The sequence below is a fragment of the Muntiacus reevesi genome, chromosome 2, assembly GCF_963930625.1.
Source record: "Muntiacus reevesi chromosome 2, mMunRee1.1, whole genome shotgun sequence".
Lineage (NCBI taxonomy): Eukaryota > Metazoa > Chordata > Mammalia > Artiodactyla > Cervidae > Muntiacus > Muntiacus reevesi.
The window spans coordinates 246044756-246069348 of NC_089250.1; positions in this window are offsets into that span (position 1 = coordinate 246044756).

The following is a 24593-nucleotide window of genomic DNA, read 5'->3' on the forward strand; positions in this document are numbered from 1 at the left end:
TCCAAATCCCTCAGTGAGAACATATGGCAGATTACAATGTGTCTTCTCTTATTTCCAGTCCACATAATTGATTCCAGTGATGTCACAGATTATACTGCGATATGAGTTGTTTTCTGTTGCCTCCAATGCAAATTTAAAATTCTACCATGACATTTTGAGATTTCTGCTCCTCTGTTCTTACCTCAAGGGACTCTCTTTGCCCCTGTGCATTCATCTTAATCTCTTGCCTTTGTTGTACCACCTTGATTCTATTTCACAGAGGTTGATTGTTTCTAGGACTTGTCTTAGACTTCGTATATTTTAGACTTATCTTAGAAAATATAATCTTTAGAGATATACTTTTTCTTTGAGTCTCCAGAGCAATGTTTCTTTCCTCTTAAGCAAAAGCTGCCACGGTGATTTTTTAAATTATTTATTTGTTTATTTTGCTAACCCCAAACTGGGAGGAGTAAAAATCTAAACCTACTCTTTTTAGGAGCCAAGGTCAAGAGCATCAGTAGTCACCACCCAGGTTTCCTGGAATACTGGCCATAGCCGTTCATTCATTGGTTTCAAGTTTAATTTTCTCCTACTCCGACAAGCAGCTTCCCTGCCATGAGTTACGCCACTTTTTCACACACAGATAAATAATCCAGAATGAAACATTTCTCCTACCACCAATTTTATTTCTGCAGCTCTCTAAGTTACATTTCTAAATCTTTAAAAGTAAGTGGGGGCCTCCCTGGTGGCTTAATGGTAAAGAATCCACCTACCAGTGCAGGAAATGTGGGTTCGATCCCTGGGTTGAAAAGATCCCCTGGAGAAGGAAATAGTAACCCACTCCAGTATTCTTGCCCGGAAAATTGCATAAACAGAGGAGCCTAGTGGGCCACAGTCCATGGGGTCACAGAGACAGACATGACTGAGTGACTAAACGACAAAGCAGTAGAGAAGTTAATGGAAACCTGAGCATTGAGCCGGGTTCTGGAACATGCATGTTTATAATAAATTTCCCATAATGTTTGTGGATGGTCACCTACTGTTCTCATCAGAGGAACTCCTGGGACTTCCAGCGAAAGGTAGACAGTGAGGGCTAGTCTCAAAGCTCTGTGTTTGCCGGTGTGTGTGCATGTAGGAGAGAATACATAAATATGTGCGTGCATTGGAATATGTACCTGTGATAAAAAACAGGAGAGAACTTGATAGGTTGAGAGCTTTCTCTAGATTTTCTAAACTGTAGGACCTGTTTGGTTTTAAGACTGTTACATCTCAATCCATTCCATAAACTCAGCAGCATATTCCTACAGTCCTCTCTTAAATTTATGTTGATTTGCTAGTTTGTCTTCTTGCACTGTCAAAGGTAGAAAGGTATATCAAATCTGTATAGTCTGTGGTATTGCTTAGAAGTACATATTCATATTTTGTCTGTGCTCTGGAAGAATTTATGAATCATAGAAATTCCCTGATTTTCAATAGTTTGAGAGTGCCCAACGATGAAACTGTCTGCCACATTAAAATAGTACTTTCATTTTCTTCTGTGGTTACTCATCTATGCAATTAATTAGCTGGGCTTTTTTTTTTTTCCTTGAGCCAGTTTCAGTTAATTCTATTTTTTCGCTAAATAATTGATTTTATCAATAATTTTATCAATGTGTTTACCTCAAGTGGTACACCCTAACGGCATTCTCTTATTTTTAAATGCTCTCTACATTTGGCATTATCCAGTATTTCTAATTTTCCATAAGGGTGAATGGTGATTCTTCTTGTTTGTTTGTTTTTTTTTTTTTCTTTAATAAGATTACCAGAAGTTGGCCTAGGTATCTATTTTATTTATTTTCAGTATTATATGATGGGGGGGAAGTGGTGGGTGTGGGGGAGAAGGATTGAATATCATTTCCTACAATGATTTATTTCTTCTATTTATAAGTATTTTACTTTTGTGCTTATGTTCATCATTTGCATTTACCTCCTCTCCCTAGGTTAGGTTTGAGTTCTTAGTCTAACATCTTAAAGAGACTCCTTAACTTACTTTTCTCACTTCTTATTAAATTAGGAACTGATTTACCATATGAATTTGGCAGTGAAACATGTGTTTACAATGGCAAGCTCTTACCTTTATTTTCTAAGTAATTAGCAACTGACTTCCTACTATTCATCAACCCAAAATTATTTAGAGAGAAATTTTAATGTTCATTATTTGTTTCTTTTTATTTCTGATTTGTATTTATCTGACCTTCAACTTGGAGAGTTGACCTTACAAAACATCTGCTTATTTATTTTTTATTTAATTATTGTGCTTATAGTTGTGGCTTAGAATAAGACACAATTTTATAAAACTTCTGGTGAAGCTTAAGCATTTCAATTTTAATATAGCAATAGTCTTACTGTTTTATTTAAATTTGTATATGTACTTAGCGATTTTACTCTATTTTATCTGCCTTGAGTAAAAGAAGTATGTCACTAGCTCCCCAAACAAACGTGTTCCTGTAAATTTCCCATTTTATTTCTAACATTCTTAGCTTTATATATTTTGATGCTGTGTCATTCGGCAAATAAATTTTCATGACTATTTTATCTGTACTGTGGATTGTAAAATGACACTCTTTGTCTCCTTTAATATTATTTGGCCTGGAATAAAGTTTGTTGGAAACCAAGGCTGTCAGCTCTGCTTTCTTTGTTTTTGCATTCCCTCAGTAGTATTTTGCAACCGATTTTTTCACCTTTCTTTCTTTTAGTTTAATGTAGTCCTGGATGGGATTTTACTGTTGAACACAATAGGAGAAATTCAGTCTTCTCAATTTTTGGAAAATACTGTTAATCATACAGGATCTTTTAAAAGGATCCAAAAATCGCTGAGAAACACCTTTCATCAGCAGTCTCTACACCCAGCTCCCTTGTGCAATTGCCTCTGGGAGGCAGAGCTGTGAACTGTCAGCCCTTCATTTCACTCCTGGCTACCGGGTGGAATGTCTTGGTTAAGCAAGCATGCCTCTAGGCTATAGCGTCAGCTCAGCACTCTGAGAACACAGGTAAAATGAGAGGCAAATAATACGTTACCCCTAGGTAAAATCTCATCATTTGTTTACAGTAACAGTATTATCTGTCAGGGACTCTCCATGTATTTTTCTTCCTTCTGCCATCTTTTTCCATATTCTCAACAGTGGAACCATAATACCGTTATATGGGGATAAGATATGAGAAGTTCATACTATAGATTTTAGATAGTATCTTCTGTCCAAGGCAGGTTAAGATGAGGGCTTTGCCCGCCTACAATGCCATGGGAGAGGTCAAGAGTCAAGTCACTATATGACTCCTACATGGCAAGTTAATATATGTCCCAGTTACTATCTATCAAGAGATCTAATCCAAGCACTTTGTAGGTGTTTAAAATGACTGTACCTCAGTTTACTTATCTGTAAGAGGATTCAATGAGGTAATGACATACACATGAATAGTTAGCACCCTGACCGACTTGGCCATCTTGTTTTATATCAATTCTGTTATCACTTGCTCTCTTTATTTTTGGCTACATTTGGCTTATTTTTCCCCTGGAGTTTGGGAGGAACTCACCCATTCATAAATTTTGCCTTGGTTGACTTTTATATATTTAGATCATATTTTTCTCTGACATGTAAGATTTAACGTCAACTCTCATACTCTTGTAAGATGAGCAATTAAATGAGTTTGTTTTTCATGTCCCCTTTCTAAACTCATTTTCTATTAGTACTGTGTAACTAGCATAATTGAGACCATCTTTTTTGAGAATTACACTGGAATATATATTCAAATTGGAAGGCTATTTCTAGCTTTTGACCTTATATTGCTTTCTTTTCTCACAATCACTCTTAATGCCATGGTTTTCCCATTTTTGAGTCACTAATTTCAAGTCAGTCACTTGTTGTGTATAGATTGCATTCAAGCTCTTTTTTCCTCAAGTAAGATTTTATTTGTAATGCATCTTGGAAGTTTTTCAATTTCAGTATGGTTTTTGTTTTGTTTTGTGTTTGTGTATAGAGTTTTTCTTTTCTTTTTCTTTGAAGTTTAGGGTTTTTTTTTTTTCCTTCACCCATAAGTGGCCATTTAGTCAGAACACTCTTGAGTCACATGCTTTTCTGTGAAAACACTGAACAAGTTGTTTCATTTCCTGGCATTTACTCTGCTCTTCTAGGTGTAGATCTTTCTTTATCTTTTTAAACAATACAGTGGGGATTTTTGATCTCCATATTTAGATCCTTTCAGCTTCAGAAAATTGTATCTAATTACACCCTTGATGATTGTTTTCTTTCAATTGCTCGCTTTTAATCTTTAGAAATATCTAAAACCGTGTGTGAGTTATACTTGTCCTGTCTCTCTGTCCTTACCTCATCTTTTGCTTTGTATTTCTTTGACATTTATCAGCTGTTTGATAAACAGTCTTGAAGGAAAGAAAAGGAAGGATGGGGTGGGGTGGGAGGGAGAGAGGGAAGGAAGGATCTGGTCTGGGAACATGTTTTCAGATTTTTCCTACTCAGCTTGGATTTTACTTTCTGATCATGTATTTCTGTCTTCACTGTGGGCAGTTAGTGGTTCATCACCCTCAAGCTGACTGTTAGCTTCCTTGGAACTTATTCTTACATTACTCACTCCATTGTTCCCATATCAAACTATGTTGTAGTTGTTCCCAAGAAGGCTTTCCAGTGGTGCTGTGGGATCCCAACTTCCTGTTTTACCAAACATTCTATATGTGCCCTCCACATCCTACTTACACAACAGATCATTCTCAAGATGAAGTTATTTCTTTCTTGGTTCGGCAGTATTCCCAACCACCCCTTTGTCTTACATACACACACACACACACACACACACACACACACACACACATATATATTTTTTACAAAAGTTCTTGAGTTATGCCACATGGAATTGCTAGTCTGTAATAAGTGTTCTTCCACTGAGGTCCTGACAGACTGAGATGAGATAATCTACTAATCCATCTGTTTAATTCTCTGGTACTTTAAACCAATGACTCAATGAAATGCACCTTTATTGTATGCATTGCTGCCAGGGCTTTCTTGTCTCTGCCCAAATACAGCCCTTTCCCTAAAGGAGTGATGGCCCCTCAGATATAAGGGTGCCTGATTGACCTCACTGATTGCTTTCATTTATTTATTAACTGTCCATGAGTAGATATCACTGGGAGTGAACAAGATGTACGGGAGTCAAATGCTCCTTTTAAGAACAAGTGCTTTAAATAAATGACTGACTACTTTTATGACTGTATAAATCCTGGGTCTGTGAGCCAGGTAAAGACAGTGTGACACTGTAGGTGTGTAGGGGTGTGTGTGTGTGAGTGTGTGTATATGTGTGTGTGGGGGGGGTATTGGGTGAAGAGGAAAATGAAGTTTTACCCTACATACTCCCATGCATGCAAAATATAGTTCTGTAATCCATCAGTTTTCTTTTTCTCCACTTTTAATTTAGTATTTGTTAATCCTAGAATCTGGAGAAGGGAATTGCAACTCACTCCAGTATTCTTGCCTGGAAAATTCCATGGACAGAGGAGCCTGATGGGCTTCAGTCCATGGGGTTGCAGAGTAGGACAAGAATACATTCTGATAGAAAACTAACCTAGACTGTAAGCTCCCTGAGGACAAGGACTTTGTACTAGGATCATCAGTGCATCCAATGGCCAAGTCCACATAAAATGCTCAATGAATAAACAAGTGATTAAATAAAGGTTGGGATGAACCAGAGCCACATATTTTTTAATATCATGGAAAATAATCTCTATTTCTTTCTATTTATTCTAATTATTTTAGTTCACAAATATGTTTCTCAAATTTTTAAATTAGAAAGTTTTTCCTACCAGCATCCAGCACATAGCAATGATTTTAAGGGAAATTTTTAATTATTCTTCTTTATAAATTTCAGTATTTCCATTTCTCATGTGTGACGATAAAAAATGTTGAATTAACAGAATTAGTTCGCATATCAAGCAGTTTGGCATGCACATTAAAAAGTAGCACAACTACCATGGTTAAAAAAAAACCAAAATAGTCTTTTCTTTTTCATCAAAGTCATCAAAGGACATTTGGAAAACAAGGGAAGAAAATATTCCCATAACCCCAAGACTGAAATGCAGTCACTAGTAACATCTCCATATGTGTCCTTCCAGACCCCTTGTTCCACGTGGAGCTTCATGGCTCTGGATGTGAAGTGACTCACCAGCCAGACTCTAGTGGGAGGGTCGAATCATGGTGTTTAGGAAGAGGCATGGAACCTACAGCCCTGCAGCTGACACAGTCCCTTTATCATTCGTATCTTCCCAGTTTGAAAAATAATTGCTGCTACCAAAACCACTCCACAGCTCAATGTCCTAGGGCAAACAAAGAGAAGTCAGATGAGGGACCAGAAATCAGAAGAAGCCGCTCAGAACAAAGCAGAGGTGTGGCTGGGCACGGAGGAGAGCAGGGTGCCTTTCAAGTGGTTTTACAATAACTTGGTTATTCACATTCTAGCAACTGAACAGACTCTAGTAACAGAAACTGGAAAAGTCTGCAGCTCCCAATTACAGGCCTGACCCACAGAAGTGTTGTCTTGGGGCAAGTCTATAATGTGTCCAGAAGGGCATGGAGAGAGAACATGGCTGGCAAAAATGAGTCATCTGAGCGAAAAGATGATTCTCATAGTAAATACAAGCTAGACGTTTTACTGTATCCTACTAAGAAGACATTGTGGCTTTTTATTAAGGCGCTGCTTCGATATATTCATCAGTTATCTGAATTATGGCTATGTCAACCGTCTAGAAATCTCCATCAAGTTTTCATCTCAGATTGCGTTCTACCATGCTAACCCTTTGTTGAGTGCCAATGTTAAATCCTAAATTATTAATAGATCCCACCCTTCACCCTCAGACTTCATACAACCCATTAACTACAGAAATCCAAGTCAGGCCCAAACTAATGCAAGATACAGGTTTAAGCTTCCGATACCCAATATGGACAGAGCAGATATAAGACCTACCACTCTCTCCACAGGGAAGGGCCCTTTCCAAAGGCATTCCGGTGTGAGTGTGCCAAATTTTATGTATTATTAGATATAATTTGATGTGTTTGCCTTTTGCAGTTAAAACTTTCAATATGTATTACATGGGGCTTCCAAGGTAGCGCAAGTAGTAAAGAACCTGCCTGCCAATGCAGGCAACAGAAGAGATGCGGGTTCCATCCCCAGGTCAGAATGATCTCCTGGAGGAAACGGCTAACCTACTCCAGTACTCTGGCCTGGAGAATCCCATGGACAGGGAAGCCTGGCGGGCTACAGTCTATAAGGCTGCAAAGAGTTGGACACAACTGAAGTGATTTAGCACATGCATTATACAGCATTTTGCTTCTTTTTGTTCACTTAATATGATCAAAAAGCTCCATTTTATTACATGGCCATCAAAGCCTTCATTTTAATAATTGCATGATAACCCACGCAATGCACATACCATCATCTATCTCTTCTACCTTCGGAGATCTAGGCTGAGGAAGTTACTTTGCAAAATTCCAATGTAAAATATTTTCTGGAAAAGCTTAAAGATTCCTGCCAAGGGTTTGGGCTTTTTGATGCTGTATGAAGACAGATGTCATCCATTGAAAAAAGGAATTCTGTTTTATGATGCCATTTTTTTTTGTTTTAGCACAACCAACCCTCTGTTCTTGTTTACATAAAATAGCTACTTACATATTACAGCAATTACAGAAGCAGCTACCTCATATAAAGACGCCAAGGGATGGGGTACCACTTCAGAAAGGGGTCTGGAATCATAAAAGCAATAGACCCAGCCACACACACCCTTCTCCTGTGGTTAAGGGTTGCCTACCTTGACTCCTAACTCATATCAGGATGTTTTCTGGGAGGAACCAGCCCTGGAAGTTGGATGGAGGAACTGAAGAGATTTGGGAAGGAAGAAGAAGGTTCTAACCAGAGATGACTGGGCCTCCTCTTTTCAAAACAACTAAATGATGACTTTCCGCTGACATATATAATTTAGCTCTGAGGTTTGGCAATTTCTGAGTAAAATGAATAAAAAATAAGATGTGCAGTCATGTGAAATACCTTTGGTTCAGCTGTCCTGAGAATGACTAAATTCAAGACACAAGTGTGTGGGGGGAGGGGGAAGGAAAGCACATGCATTTAATATGCCATAGACAGAAACTCCAGACAAGGGATGGTGAGTCAGCATGGGGCAGCATCTTCCCTGGGGGCAACAGTATTATACTACAGGCATTGTTTAAAATGGAGCTTTGGGACTTCCCTGATGGTCCAATGGCTAAGACTCTGCACTTCCAATGCAAGGGGCCTGGGTATGATCCCTGGTCAGGGAACTAGGGATAGTTAAGGTTATGCGCATAGGATTAAGGGAGCTGGACTGTAAAGGAAGCAGAAAGCCAAAGGATTGATATCTTCAAACTGTGGTGCTGGAGACAACTCCTGAGAGTCCTTTGGACAGCAAGGAGATCAAACTAGTCAATCTTAAGGGAGATCAACCCTGAATAATCACTGGAAGGACTGGTGCTGAAACTGAAGCTCCAGTATTTTGGTCATCTGATGCCTGATGCGAACAGATAACTCACTGGAAAAGTCCCTGAGGTTGGAAAAGATTGAGAGCAGGAGAAGAAAGCATCAGAGAATGAGATGGCTGGACGGCATCACCGATGCAATGAACACAAACTCAGGCAAACTCAGAGAGATGGTGAGGGACAGGGAGGCCTGGCCTGCTGCAGTCCATGGGGCACAGAAAGCAGGACACGACTGGGTGACTGAACAACAATAGGCACCCGGATCTCATCTGCCACAACTAAAGTGCTGCAGCTAAGACCTGGCACAGCCAAATAAAAATTTTTAATTTTAAAATGGAAATTGTGTTATTACTTTAAAATTTCCTATCGACAACATACCCCCACTACTACCTGCCCTTGGGGCAGACCACCCCCATTTCCCCAATCTTGGCTTGCCATTGGTTTTCACACATATATCTTATTATCCTTACAAAACAAAATCAATGGGGTTAGTTATTAGCCCCATTTTAAGGGGAGGAAGCTGAGAGTCAGAATTTAAATGACCTGCCCTTCCAGCTAGGAAGAAGTCAAGTCAGGATCTGAACTCAGAGTGTGCTGATTCAAAAGCTTACCTTCTGTAAAATATGCTAACGCACAGGAATGGTGACAAGAGCTTTTCTTCAGAGATAGAGAAGAAGCAAGAAGCTAAGAGGGGAAAGAATGAGAGAGAATTACAGAGTGGTTGCTTTTATAGTGTTCGGCCTAAGATGTGTCCCTTCTTACCTCATCATATTTTCATCTTTTTCTGGTTACCATTTGTTGGGGCTGAATTACATCCCTCCAAAATGCATACATTGAGGTCCTAGCTTCAAGCATCTCAGGATGTGACTGTGCTGGCACACAGGGTCTTTAAAGGGCTCAATGAGTTAAAATGAGTTCATTATGGTGGGTCCGTTTCAGTATGACGGGTGATTATAAAAAGAGGAGACTCTGACACAGACAAGTCACAGACACAGAGGGAAGCCGGTGTGAAGACACGAGCCACACCTACAAGCCAGGTTGAAGGATCTCAGAAGAGATCCACCCTGCTGACACCACGATCTTGGACTTCAGCCTCCAGAACCTCGAGAAAATCAATGTCTGTCATTTAAACTGCCTGATCTGTGGTATTTCGTTATAGCAGTCCTGGCTGATGCATACACCATCATCAAGACTTAGACAGAGGCTGCCGTTTGGGCAGGGTGGTCTGCCCCAGACTGAGACCCCAGCAAGCCATTCTCACAGTGTGATCCATCTGCTGGATCCTTTTAGCTCCCCAGCAGCTGGTCCCCAGGACCAAGCCAAAACACACATATCTGTACCCACAGGAGCGATGGGGCTGGCTCCAGATCAACATCCCTATAAGGGCACTGCCCCACCTTTCCCTTTTGTCAAACAGATATTCTACTTCCCAGAAAGCTGTATTAAATGTGCCCTGGCTGCCACTGGCAGAGATGAGCTCCCGTTTGGTAGCTACTGAATCAGGGCCTTAACCAAACATGAAATGACAGAACTGTTTCCAGAGAAGGATTAATTGAGCCAACTCAAGGCAAACACAACGTATTTTGGCATTGCTTTTGACAGATGGAAATAAAACAAACATTAGCAACCGGTTTGGAGCTAACAATATGCAAAATTAAAGAAGGTACCTTTTTTAACTCTGGGAGCCCACTGGCTTTTCTTCTAAAATCTGCAGAAAGAAAAAGACAGAGCTGTTAATCTCGTTACACAACCAGTTAGCACATGCAAACAAGGGGAATTAAAAGCCTCTGCATTCAGGGGAGGAAACGGATATTTGACACATATATTTATTAAGGAGACTGGACTGGAAAATAGCATGGCTGTATTAATCAGAAATGGTGTAGAAAACACTTAAATAATACAACAAAATGCACACAGACAGCATAAGCTGCTTACAAATGGATGCCTAAGGTCTAAGTATTTTTATTTGAAGGTTAAGTTTTCAATTAATTTCTTTCAGTTTGTTGCCATCTCTTCCAAACATCACTGTTAATTGCTTAAAAAAAAAAAAAAAAAGTCTCTGCATATTTGAATTCTGGACATGGAGGCCAGAAGCTGTCAACCATCTAATAGGCCTCAGAGTATTGGGGCAGGAATTAAAACTGCTGGGAAGAAGCTGAACCAATATGTCAGGCTCTGAGAAGCCAACGGATCGGTTTCAAACCTCTTCATTTGCTCAGTTTTTCAGAGGTAGCCTGTCACTGAAGAGGGCAAACAGAAGCTTTCCACTGTTGGGGATTGCCAAAAATCCCAACCTAAGGGGGTCTGCGACAGACAGGGCCTACATGTACATGAACTCAGTGCATCAGCGGAGAAGGGACCATCTGCATCCTGGTTTTTTAGAATGGAGTAATATACATGTCCCTGGCTGCAAACAAGTTATCTTGTTTCCACCACCACTGGAAGGTGCTCTTCAGGTTAACACTCTCATCGTCCGGGGTGATGGGAAACCAGATTTAGGGGACATATGTATACCTATGACTGATTCATGTTGAGGTTTGACAGAAAACAACAAAATTCTGTAAAGCAATTATCCTTCAAGTAAAAAATAAATTAATTTAAAAGAAAAAGAAAGTAACTAAGAACTGGGATGGGAAACAGGGTTACATCTTGAGTTGAGGACAGGGTTAGAATGGAGGTTTGAGATGTAGATACCTTCACCTATGTTTCAGCTGGAAGACATATGTTTGGGCTTGAGGGTCAGATTTAAGTTTGAGGATGACTTTAAATTGAGAATAAAAGAACAATGGCACTGAGAATCAAAGGTAATCATGGTGTCTAATTTAAAATAGCCATGTGAAAAAAAATAAAATAAAATAAAAAAATAAAATAGCCATGTATGATAGAGAGAACACGGGTGTTTTAAAATAAGGCAAATCTAATTTTATAACCCAGATCAATCACATAATACTTATGCAATCTTATATAATTCATCTAAATTCTCAGCCTCAGTTTCTTCACCTATAAAATGAGAAGAGTCTTTACGTTGTACCTTCTAGAAAGAAGGAATAAAATAATAATGGATAAATGAACAACTAGATTGATTTTGTTCCCTTCTTCCAAGGGGACATTTGGCATTGTTTGCAGACATTTTTGACGGCCACAACACGACTTGGGTGAGGAGAGCTACCAAAATCTAGTGACCAGACGTTCAGTATCCTGTTACCCACTCTACAGGCACAGGACATAGTCTAAAAATCATCCAGCCCAAAATGTTCATAATGTTGATACTGAAAAACCTTGAATTGGATAGGCAGGGTTGGAAGATAGGCAGATGATGGAAGATAGCTTAGCAGCTAATGAAATTGTTTTGGAGAGTAATAGATTATCAATCTATAGATAAATTGATTGATAGATGGAAGATATTGTGATATAGGACACTTTAAGCATTCAACAAAGGAAGGGATTTTTTAAAATGAAATCTGAAGATAGGATTCTACCATTAGGGTTAGGATAAAACAGTAGCTAAAAGTGTAATAATAATATTAGCAATGAAGTTGTGTCAGCCATCATGGTTAAGTGATTTGTATTCTCATCGCATTTAAGATAGGGTTGATCCAATTCTAAGGCTAAGGTTATGGCGAGTACTATGGATCAAGTAGAAGGTTGGGATCAGGGCTGAAGCTGGGGGACAGCCCATTGGCAGACCCTTCCCAAGGGGCAGCCAAAGCTCACTAATTAATTTGAAAACATGCAAACAACCCTGCCAACATCAAGCATCCTAATCTGAGTCATGGGCAGTTCAAGGAGATGAGGGGGCAGAAATGATGCGACATACACATGTCAGACTGGCCCACCCACAACTGACAGTAACAGCCGCACACTGTTCACCCGGTTCTATGCCAGTCTTTGTATCCAACTCCATGAGGAAGGAGCAGGAGGAAGCTGAAGGGACCGGGGTTTCATGTGCAGGGAGAATGCTCGGGCATTCCAGTATTGAACCCACATGGAGAACAGGCAGCTGTTTGCTCCATCTGTATTAAGAGAACAGGCAGTTTATCAGGCGCAAGTCACTGAACTCAGCCATTGTATGGGCTACCTTGCCCACAGGAGTGGCAGGCATCTCCAGAGTCCAGAAGGGGGCATCTGGGGAGCCCTGGGAGCACTGGCCTCTGTAGTCACACCTTACTCTCATGAAGGTGGGTCAGTCTAACCACACCAAAGTTTCAAGACAGATATGCAATGTCATCATGCAGAAGGACAAAGAAACCTAAAATACTGCACAATGGGCTGGCTTGAAGAAAGACTGCTGGAACAGAACAGTAATTGTCTGAATGGAACGTGGCAAAGCAGAAAAGAGGGGGACAGGCTTGACAACGACTCACCTGCAACCTCCAGGAGAAGGGTCACCGGATCTGGGAACGTGAGCAGACTGGTCCATGAACAGACTCTCTGGTAAGTGGCTGGTTTGGTTCCCAGGTCTCCTGAGTGGCTGTTGTGAAACACCCCTGACCCCATCCATCACCCTCTGCTTTCATCCAGCCATAACCAGAAAGTCAGTTCCTGGTTATTCAGTGCAGCAAGTCGAAGCCCTGGTGGGGCGACATGAACCTCCTTGTTTCTGGGAAGATCAGTTTCTTCATATAAATTTATGGGCTGCAGATTGGTTTGAACATGTCTCTTGAATCTAATTTCTGGGGCAACTCCCTGTGGGCTGGAATTCCTCCTATGTTCTGCCAAAAAAAAATTGGTGATAAAAGGAGAAGTCAAAGTCTGAACCGCACCAACTTTGCTGTCATACGCCTGATGGGCTCCTAAAAAAACAAACACACACAAAACAACTTTAGTGAAATAGAATGTATATATCATAATGTTTACTCATTTTAAGTGTGCAATTCAATGATTTCTTTTCTAGTTAACTTACATAGCATGCAACCAAGACTACAATTCCAGTTTTGAACTTTTCTATCAGCTTCAGAAGATCCTTTGCTCATTTGTAATTAATCCCTGTTTCCACCTCCTAGCCCCGGGCAACCACTGATTGGTTTACTGTCTCTGTAGATTTGCCTTTTCTGGGTATTTCACATAAAGGGAAAGATATATTATATAGTCTTTTGCATTTGGCTGCTTTCAACCAGCATAATGCTTTTTTGGATTTGCCCATGCTGTAGCCAGTATCAGTACTTCGTTCTTTGTTATGACTACATAGTATTTTCTCACGTGGGTATTCCATATTTTGTCTACCTGGTTCATGTGTTGAAGGACTTTTGTGCTGTTCCCACTTTTTGGCAATCACGACTAGTATTGTCATGAACTCTTGTGTGTGAGTCTTTGTGTAGAAGTGTTTTCATGTCTCTGTTAAGTACCCTGGAGTGGATTTGCTGGGTCACTTGGTAAATTTGTCTTCTCTGGTGGTGTCTTAAGCAGTCAGTGACCCAGTGTCCTCCTTGGCATTGTGTAGGGTAACAATAGAAGAGCCTCATAACTTTATCAACTATGTGTTTACAGCACTCATTCCCTAAGATACTCCCTATTAGGACTTGTAAGGCAGGCAAGCAATGTCACTTCAGAAGTTCTATCTTTAATATTAAAGACAGCCTCCTAGTAGTCACGTCTGTGGTTGTGATTTCAATATGATGATTCTCTAAGATACATAAAAGCATCTTGAAGACTTGATATCACATAAGATGATACTGTGACATTACTGCCATCATTAGCATTATTCACTTGTCATCTGCAATTTGAAAGGATGGGATTTTAAGCTCCATGTGGCAGGATCAGGAACCAGCAAAGATCTAATGCAAAGTGCCCTTGACTCTGATGTTTGGTCCCATCACTTCCACTCGCAGTGACAGAAACTTCCTTACAGTGATTTGCCTTCTCAAGCTCTAATTGCTTCACTTTGAAAAATGGTGCCACCAACCTCAACACTCAGAGTTTCCACAGGATTAAACAAATTGGCAACACGTTTAATCCAGTCCCATGCAGTTATTGGGTGGTTTAATTACTTGACCCTAATTTTAATCTAGAAAGGTTGTATACCTCAAAAGAAAATCTCAAAGACTAAAATATGTTACAGGATGGGCTGTGTAAGATTCTGAGGCCAGTTCTCCATCACCATCTGGGTATCTTACAATTTAACTTGATTCTGACACTATCAATTTGGAAATTACATCAGGTGTCACAGCTTAAGGGCTCAGTCCTACGAGACTCCCCCACCACCTTCAGATGTCAGTCATAAGCCCAAGTTGTCACCTGTTCTTTTGATAGACCAGCTACAGAGTAGAGGTTCCAACAAGCCCAAACCCCTCCTAGGGTTTGTTTAATTTGCTACAGCAACTCACAGAACTGAGAGAAACATTCACTTACGAGATTACAGTTTTATCACAGAAAGACAGAACTCTGGAATAGTCAGATGGAAGAATGCATAGGGCAAAGCACAGAGTTTCCATGCCTTCTCCAGCCAGGCATCCTCCAGGAATCTCCAGCTGTTCACCAACCAGAAGCTCTCCAAACCCAGCATTTTTCATGTAGAAGCTTCATGACACAGGAATGATTGATTACATCATTGGCCATCGGTGACTGATGTCAATCTCCAGCCCGTTTCCCCTCCCAGGAGATCGGGGGCAGGACTGGAAGTTCCAACCCTCCAATCACATGGTTGGCTCCCAAGGCAACCAGCTTTGGGCTGCCAATCATCTCCCCTAGCTCTAGGGGATTTTCAGAAGTAACCTTATTAACAAAACCAGGTGTGGTTGAAAGGGATTTTTAAGAATAAGAAGATACTTGTTTCACCTTTATGACTCTGCAGCCCTTTCAGGAATAAAGGACAAGAGACCAAATATCACAGCAAAAGATACTATCACTGGTCTTATGTCTCAGAACTTCTAAGCTTTGAGCCATAAACAGAACAAAAACAAAACATACACCACTTATTACAGATCATGTATCGCACTGGTTCATTTTATTCACTTGCTCATTTTATTTCTCTTGGGGATTTATCTGTACAGGATTTTGATATCTTTCTTTTAAATAGAAATAAACAACAAAAGTAACTGCACAACACATTGCTAAATCTTTTAGAAATGTGTGTTTATATCAGTGATATCATTTAGATGATTAAAACCTGTGACTCTCAAGCCTGGTCGCTCATTAGAATCACCTGGAGAGTAACAGTGAGTGCCTGGGCCGCTGAGAGAGGTTATAGGACTTGCCCGAGGTAACACATCTAAGTCATGATGCCGACAGGACTTAAAGCTGGGTCTCTAGATTAGTCCAGTACTCCGTTTCCTGCACCATATTTTCTAAAAAGAAAATTGAACTAGAGTTCTAAAATTAACTTAAGCGATGCAAGTCCTGGAGTGGAGAAAGAACAATCTGAGTCCTTGGCAAAAATATACGGACGAGCGGCAATAACACACTCACCGGGAACAAGTCCACAGGAGGGCTGCATCTAGCCCGGCCCAGCGTATGCTGAAGCCAGGGCCTGGTTTGTTGTAAAACTGCTTACTGTGAAGAAGTTCAGAGAGAAGTGGAGATTCTAAAGGGATAGATAAATCTATAAGTAAGACTACTGAGTTGGTAAAATGCCCAGCTCAGCAGTTCAGAGCCAGAAACAGAAAGGCTCTGTGAGCAGGTGGGTGCCTTTTTTATGGTAATCAGCTCTGGGCCCAAGAAGCGATGAGGTCATCAGGGTTTCTGGGATGCTCTGAGGGAAGTGAGTTGACCAGGTAAGCAGAGAAAACAGGTAACCCAGTGACACCTGGGTGGGGCTACTAACTTATGGCCCCTCTGCATCCAAGGCCAGAGTAAATGCCAACTCAGGAATCATCGTGGATCGATGGGGAAGATGCTGAAGAACACACTGGAAGAAAAACTCGAGAACAGAATGGGAGTTCAAGATCATCAAGACAAGCCCCTCATTTCACAGGTTAAAGAAAACGAAGCCCAGAGAGGAGCAGTGACTGCTCCAAGGCCATAGAACCAAGTGGATGGCAGGTCCAAGCCTTCCGCCTGGTGGTTCTTCCACCACTGAAAACCAAACATGAAAACATGGGCAAAATGCAGACAAGTCCCAACGATCATCAGGGAGAAGAGACATGGGGGCACCTTTACATGCGCTATCTCTCTGTTTGCCCTTCCACCCCTCCTCCAGCCCCCTCCACTCTACGGAGGGAGCTCTCCTTTTGGTTTCCACTCTGTTACAGGGATTGAGAGAACAACACGGAAATATGGTTCTTTGCAGTGCGTCTTGGGGTTAGTTACTTCATCTGGGTGGGCCTTGGGTTCCTCTTAAGTAAAATGGTGAGTGTGAAAAGACAGTTCTAATGATACACATTATGCCCAGTACACTCTCTAAACCAGGAATTGGCAAACTACAACCAATTCTGGCCCGCCATCTGTTTTATAAATAAAGTTTTATTGGAACTCAATTACATCCAATCACTAACATATTCTCTATGGATGCTTTTAGAGCTGAGTAGATGCAACAGAGATCATTGCATAGTCCACCAAGCTGAAAATATTTATGAGCTGTCCCTCTACAAAAATGTTGCTGATTCCTATAAAACAAACACTCCTGCCTACTACCTGTGACGCACACACAGGAAGTCTACCATATATTTATATATTGTCCAGATAATTTTTCTGCTTATGTGTTTGCTTTTAGAAGGAAACTATTTCAAGCATATAGCTAAAAACAAAAACAAACTCAATAAATGATCCTTGTATACCCTAAGTTTTAACTGATGATAATATTCAGATTTTTATGTTTTTAAAATATTGTATCATAGTAATCTATATTTATAAGTAAACTATTTTAGAGGAAGGAAGAAAAGACATGCACACATGTACCTAGAACTAAATGACCTAAAGACTTTAGCACTACTGTAACACAATTACTGTCATTCTATATTTGGTTTTTCAGATGAGTAAAAGGGTCTCCCTTATGAGATCCATGTTCTAAATTATAAGACACACATTTTACCAGAGATTCAGAAAACAATCATGAGTTTTTTTCAATTGAATAGTTTAATATTAAAGTAAAAAGGCCATTTTAGTTAGGACATTTGACCACAGTTACCTTAACTAGCATTTCTTGATGTACTGCTTAAATGCTAATATAAATAGGGCAAGATATAAAGAAAATAAAGATTGATATTGAATTAAATACCTTTTTCTATCCATACTTATCCTTAATCCTCTTGGTGAAATCTCAATCATAGGAACCCATCTTAAGAGAAATGTCCTTTACTAATCACTATTTCTTTTGTTAGAAAAAGCAAAACCTTTGAGACTTCTCTGGACACCAAGGTTTACACCACTTAATGTGAAGTCAAAGCCCCTGTAGCCATTTGGCTCCTTAGTGACCTGGTCCCAGCTCACCTACACCCAAGGACAGACATTTGTTTCATATTCTTCAGACGTAACAGAGATGGAAATGAATGTTTCAGCCTCTCTCATTTGATTTCATCATCATCAGTATTTGCCTTCCATAACCTCGTGATATTTCTTCACTGTATTCTTCATTTGTCCTTTTGAGGCTCTTTCATGGTGTGTGTGTGTGTGTGTGTGTGTGTGTGTGTGTGTGTGTGTGCAAGCATGCATGCACACATGAATTGTACCTGCTTTCTAATCCTCTTTCATTCCCTCCAATCAATAACAGGGCTGGAAACAAGGAAACATAAACTGGCATTGAGGGCTCACCTTTGAAAAATCTCCCTGACCAATGTTCCTCTGATACAGAGCTTAAAGATGTACCAAGGGGGAAAGGGAAGGGGGAGGGATAAATGGGAAACTGGGATTGATGTACACACACTACTATATATAACTAATAAGGATCTACTGTCAAGAAAAGGGAACGCCGCTCAATACTCTGTAATGGCCTATATGGAAAAATAAGCTAAAAAGCAGCAGATACATGTGTATGTACAACTGATTCACTACACTATACAGCAGAAACTAAACATTATAAGTCAACTACACTCCAGTAAAAATTAATTTAAAAACATACAGTGAGATTCAAATAAGCACTTCATACAAACAAACCTGCTATAGAAGTATCAATATATGTTGTTTCAATCAGTTCTTCAAATTTGTAGACTCTTGCGACCCATGGACTCTAGCCCTCCAGGCTCCTCTGTCCATGGGATTTTCCAGGCAAGAATACTGGAGTGGTTTGCCATTTTCTTCTCAGGGGGATCTTCCCTATCCAAGGATTGAACCCAGGTCTCCTGCACTGCAGGCAAATTCTTTACCGATGGAGCTACCAAGGAAGTCCAGACCAGAATAACATGAAATAAAGTTAACATCATTTTGCATACAGAACCACCAACTTAAAAAAAAAAAGTTTCTGACAAAGCCAGGCATATTTTTCTAAAATTTTAGAACAGAAAGTTTACTAGGCTAACAGAGTTGAATAGTCATTGAGGGACTTCTCTGGTGGTCCACTGGCTAAGACTCCGAACTCCCAACGCAGGGAGCCTTGGTTCATCCCTTGTCAGAAAATGAGACCCCGTGTGACAAAACTAAGAGTTTGAAAGCTGCAACTAAAGATTCCACATGCCACAATAAGACCTGGTACCACCAAATAAATCAATAAATATTAAACACACAGTCACTGGAACATGGTCTTGAGACAGAAATATACATTGGTTTTATTTCAGTGTGCTAATGACTCCACAAGGCAAGGAGGGGGTGACACAGTCTAAATCTGATGTGTCTGCCTGTGTTCCTAATTCCATGCCTGTGTTCCGCCTGTCTCGTGGGTGTTCTGCCCCTCCAGATTGAAGAGTACAAAATTTTTAAGCTTTGGGATTTAATATATCTGCCTCAACCTTCAGAACAGCTCTCCCTAAGCCCAGTGACACAGCTCCAACCACACCGAAGCCATTCCAACCTCCCAAGCTGGGAGCTAAAAGTGTGCTTGACACAGAACCCAAGGGGACTTGGGAGTGGTTAGTAATGGAAGATTCTTAAATATACCATAAATATCTATTACCAGGAAGATGAATAATGGTAAGAATGATCCCCTTCTTTAGTGCAAGACTTTCCTCTCTTGATACTTAACCTACCCCTGTGGATGAGGTTAAGCTATGGCCCTTAATGAGGAACTATTAAGACACGTATAATTAAAATGACTTTTCTCCAGAGTGCACGAGGAAAATTACATTTTTTTCTCTTAACAATCATAAAAACATAACAAAATAACCACAGAAAATCTGAAAAAGATAATGTTCCTCCCAATTCTACCCCCGCCCCAAAGGGCATAAAGGGATTGCTTCAATCTAGAACTGTTATATGTGGGAGGCATATGGATACCTGGAAAATTCACTTAAAATGCAGGTCCCCAGGCCCAACTCACATAAACTGTGCTACATGAGATTTGGGGTCAGACTCAGAACGGCACTTGTTAACAACACCCCAGGCAATCTGGATAATGGTAGTCAAAAGACTATGCTCCGAGAAACAATACCACATGTTCAATGCTGCTCTTTTTTCTCTTATATAACACAGATCTCCCAATCTTCCAATTCTATGTTCTAGCTTCTTGTTATCCAGTACATATTTATTTACACTACATTTGTTTTCCAGCCTGGTGAAATTTTAAGAGATCAGAATGTAAATCCCCAAACCTCTCTTAAACAAATTTATTCAGATGCATTCTTATTAATGGGCCAGAGGGAAACTGCATATTTACAGTTTCCACTGTTAGTGCCATATTGCTTCCTTCTAGTGCTGAGCAATTTATATTTAAACCGGCAGATTAAGAGGACCCAATATTCACCACAATGTCACCAGCAATGTGTATTTGAATTCATTTTTACTTTGTTCTGCTAATTTAGTCAGTGTAAAATGGTATCTCAAGGTGGATTTAATTTGCACTTCTTGCATTTCTGGTGAAGATTAATATGTTTTCCTGTATTTCTTTGCTATTTATAAGTTTCCCAGAGTTACAGTTAAACTTTTGAATCTCTTGTCACATTCAGGGTATGGCTTTTTGCTTCTTCCTTGTCAAGGCAACTGAAACTTAACAGAGACCCCCAAAGCCAGTGATGGAACAGGGACTGTAGTTTGAGTGCCCCGGGATGTGCTCTTAGCCAAATTATCTTGTGTCCTGGCGGTCTTATGGCAAAAACTTCCAGATGGGAGGAAGACAGGAAGAAGAAAGATATTCCAAGTCAGGTTTCTGGGAAAGACACTCTGAGATCGAGATCTGCATACAGGAGATTCTTGGAAGGAGTTGCCTCAAGATTAAGACCTGGAGGAGGTAACAGAAGCTGGAGCCAGCTGAGGGAGTGGGTGAGTAACTGCAATCTCAGCTATGATCCCAGGGAGCACTAGTGGTGAAATGACCCTTCATTGTTGACCTACTTGAAGGCAAGGGTTCCAGGACTTTGTTCCTGCACATGGACCAGTCATCTGATGTCGGCTATCCCAGGGAAGGCATTCTGAGCTTGGATGAAGCGACTGTTTTCAATAGAAGGCAAAACCCACAGAAGCCCTCAACTGTGAACTGTCAGCCATCAATACTGTTAGCAGCTAGGGGGATGCATGTTGAGTCCTGAAGAGGGACTCTGGTTGACACATCACAGCATCCCCTGCTGAAGGAATCCTATATTGATTGAGACACTCTAGTTTCCTTTAATATATGCTATCACTTTAGTTATTCACTGATGTAAACCATCCCAAAACTTAGACTGAAACAAACAAAACATTTCCATTTTGCTCATGATTCTGCCAACAGGGCTGGACTTGGCTGGGCAGTTCTTCTGCTGGTCTTACTGGTGACCTCTCACTAGCTGTATTCTGCTGCTAAGGAAGCTGTGATGGGTTGAGCTCAGCTGGATGATGAGCTGGCCAGGCTTCTCTTCCTCTCTCCAGGGAGTCTGAGGGCTTCTTCTTCTCACTTGTGGCCTCAACAATTCCAGGGAGCATATTTGTATGGTTTTTCCAACAAGGTAATGGGTTTTCTTACATGAAGACTGAGGGCCAGTTCCCAGTGTAAGCCTTTATGGGAAAACGGGGTTTCTCAACCTTGGCACTATTGACCATTGGGGCTGGATAATTCTTTGTTGGGCTTCCCAGGTGGTGCTAGTGATAAAGAACCTGCCTGCCAGTGCAGGAGACCTGAGAGATGTAGGTTTGATCCCTGGGTCAGGAAGATCCCCTGGAGGAGGGCATGGCAATCTACTCCAGCATTCTTGCCAGAAAATCCTATGGACAGAGGAACCTGGTGGGCTACAGTCCACAGCAGGGGGGCAGACTCTTGCCCTGTGCGCTACCGAATGTTTCGCATCCTCCCTGGTCTCTGCTCACTTAGATGCCAGTAGCACTCTTCCAACTGGGACACACACACACACACACACACACACACACACATGTCTCTAGAATTGCCAAATGTCCCATGAGGGGTAAAAAATTCTCCCTTTGAGAATCACAACTTTAGAAAACCTAAAGTATTATTGGAAGTTCTACCACATTCTGTTGGTTAAAGCAAGCCATAAACACAGCCTAGATTCAAATCTCATGGCTGCCAGGAGACCTGGCTCACTGGGGACCACCAAGGTAACAGGCTGTCATAATTCTGTGAGGCTCACATTAAAATTTCCATATTATAGTGTGAAGTTAAGGCTCATTCTTCCAGAACCACACAGCTAGGAAGTCACAGCACTGAGATATGAGCCCAAGTCTGCCTGACACAAAGGGCATACTCTCTCTATCACTGTGAACTGCCTACAGTGGCTTCCAAAGGGTTACTCTTAAGAAGTGAACTAACCTCAATCTAAGAAACTTGTGAGAGAAAAGAGTGAGGTTTTACTTGGGTTTAGTTATGGTTAATAAAGAAAACATCAATCACTTGAAGTGCTATTTTGGAGCTCATGAAACCGAAATGAAGCACAATATGAAATGTTCATTTATTTCTAAGAGGCTTATTTTGTTAACATTCAATCATTCAATCCCCTTTGCCTTTTTTATAATGTTTGAGTGAAATAGTTTTTTTAAGAAGTAAAACTTTATTCTGAGTTTTATAGGCAACAAATTCCTTCTCTTGAAGATGCAGGAGGTGGGGGTTGTGGACAAAGCCAGGATATACCATTGGACACCCCACCCCCAGGTCGGGCAGAGTTTCTTCCAGGGCAGAGTTTCTGCACCAGCGTTCCCTGCTGGAAATTGTAGCCTCTTACAAGACCCCCAACTCCTACCAGGGTATGAAATGCCTAGACTTAATGCTTAGCTCCACCACTTACTGTTCACATGACTTTTTAAAAATATTTATTTAATCGGAGGATAATTACTTTACAGTATTATGACGGCCTCTGCATACATCAACATGAATTGGTGATAGGCATACATGTGGCCCCTCCTTCCTGAACTCCCCTCCGTCCTTCCTTTCCACCCCATCCCTCTAGGCAGTCACAGAGCACCAGCTTTGGGTTCCCTGCATCATACAAACTCCCACTAGCTATCTATTTTACATATGGTTATATATACTTATGTTTCAATGTTATTCTCTCAAATCATCCCACCCTCTTCTTCTCCCACTGCTACATGACTTGATGAGCCATTTAAATGCCCAGAGCCTCGATTTCCTTGTCTATAAACTGGCTGAAACCCTAGCCTCGAGGACTTGTGTTGAGATGAGATAATACGTAGACATGTGATCCCTTTGCACTGTCCCTTCCTGAGGAAAGCGGGGAGTGCGGAGGAAACAACAGATACAACCAACAGAAGGTCTTTTTGACTTGGGAGCAGACTAACTCAAGCCTCTTCTTTATCAGATGGGAAGCCTGGTGTAGAAGAGGAAGCTACCAGTGGATTAGAGCACAATCCACTGTCATTGTGATTTGTGGATTCTGTACCATCTCCCCTCCCACCCATGAAGCGAGCAGACACATAAAAGGCAAAAATGAAGCATGAATAATTTTCCTCCTCTATTCCCCTCTCACCTTCCCAGACAAAACATGGAAACCAAAGAGAAAGAAGAGAATAGAATGAAGACCATCCATCAATAGATACAGCCACCACTAACTCCCAAGTATTTCTCAAAACACAGTCTGTGAGTTCTCCAAAATGTATATATCACATTTTTTTTTTTTTTTTACAGAGAAAACTCTTTTACCTGGAATGCTCAGGATCCTAATGCTCTGGTGAGTTGAATGTTCTGTTTAACAGCCAGGGACCAGATCTCTCATGCATAGAATTCTAGTTTTCAATGTGGGGACATGGCAACAGGCTTTTTGATCAAAGTTTTAATCAAATATAATTTAATATTTATCTGAAGGCTTCAAAGGTACATTAGCATTTTGAATCACCTCCAGGAAATAAAAAGAAACAACAACTGCCTAAGACTTGAGGGTAAACATGTGGATTATTGGAGGTTTCTAATTTATTTAGTGTGAATGGCAAGGAATTCCTTCATAGTTAAACCAATCTACATTGAATCCTGGCTCTGGACTTACTAGCTGACTGTTCTTGGGCAGGATAATCTCTATAAACCTTCGTTTCCAATCTGTAGACTTGATATAAGAGTACCGCCATAAGGAAACAATATAATTATTATAAAGCCCTTAGAGCAAAGCCACACTCATAGTAAGTACTTTATCAAGTCAACTTTATTTTGCCTGTTGTCTTTTTTGGACTCTATTTCAGCTGCATGAAAAATAAACATGCAGAGAAAGAACCAGGAAAAACTACAGGACACCTACCTGTTCTCCTGGAGGAAATGTTGACAAAGCCAGTGAGGGAGGTTTAGGGCATGTGAAGGCGATTTGCACGTCTGCAGTGCACACACCCAGCCTGGTCTACCCATCAGAGCCATCCTGTGGTTGGGAATGACGGCTGATAATTCAGGCTGCCAATCTCACTTAGGAGTAAGATTTCTCAAGCCCACACCAGGAAAACATGCAGTTTGGATGAGAGAATGCTGGAGATGGAAAGTCACAGGTGTGTCTCCAGTCCTGCGGTTCAAGTGTTCACAGCTCAGCCCCAGAGGACCTTCCCACAGGGGGTTAGGAAAGGACACTATGAAACCCCTGCCTACACCTCCCAGAGACACACATGATCCCAGAGATGCACGAGGGCTTTCCTCTA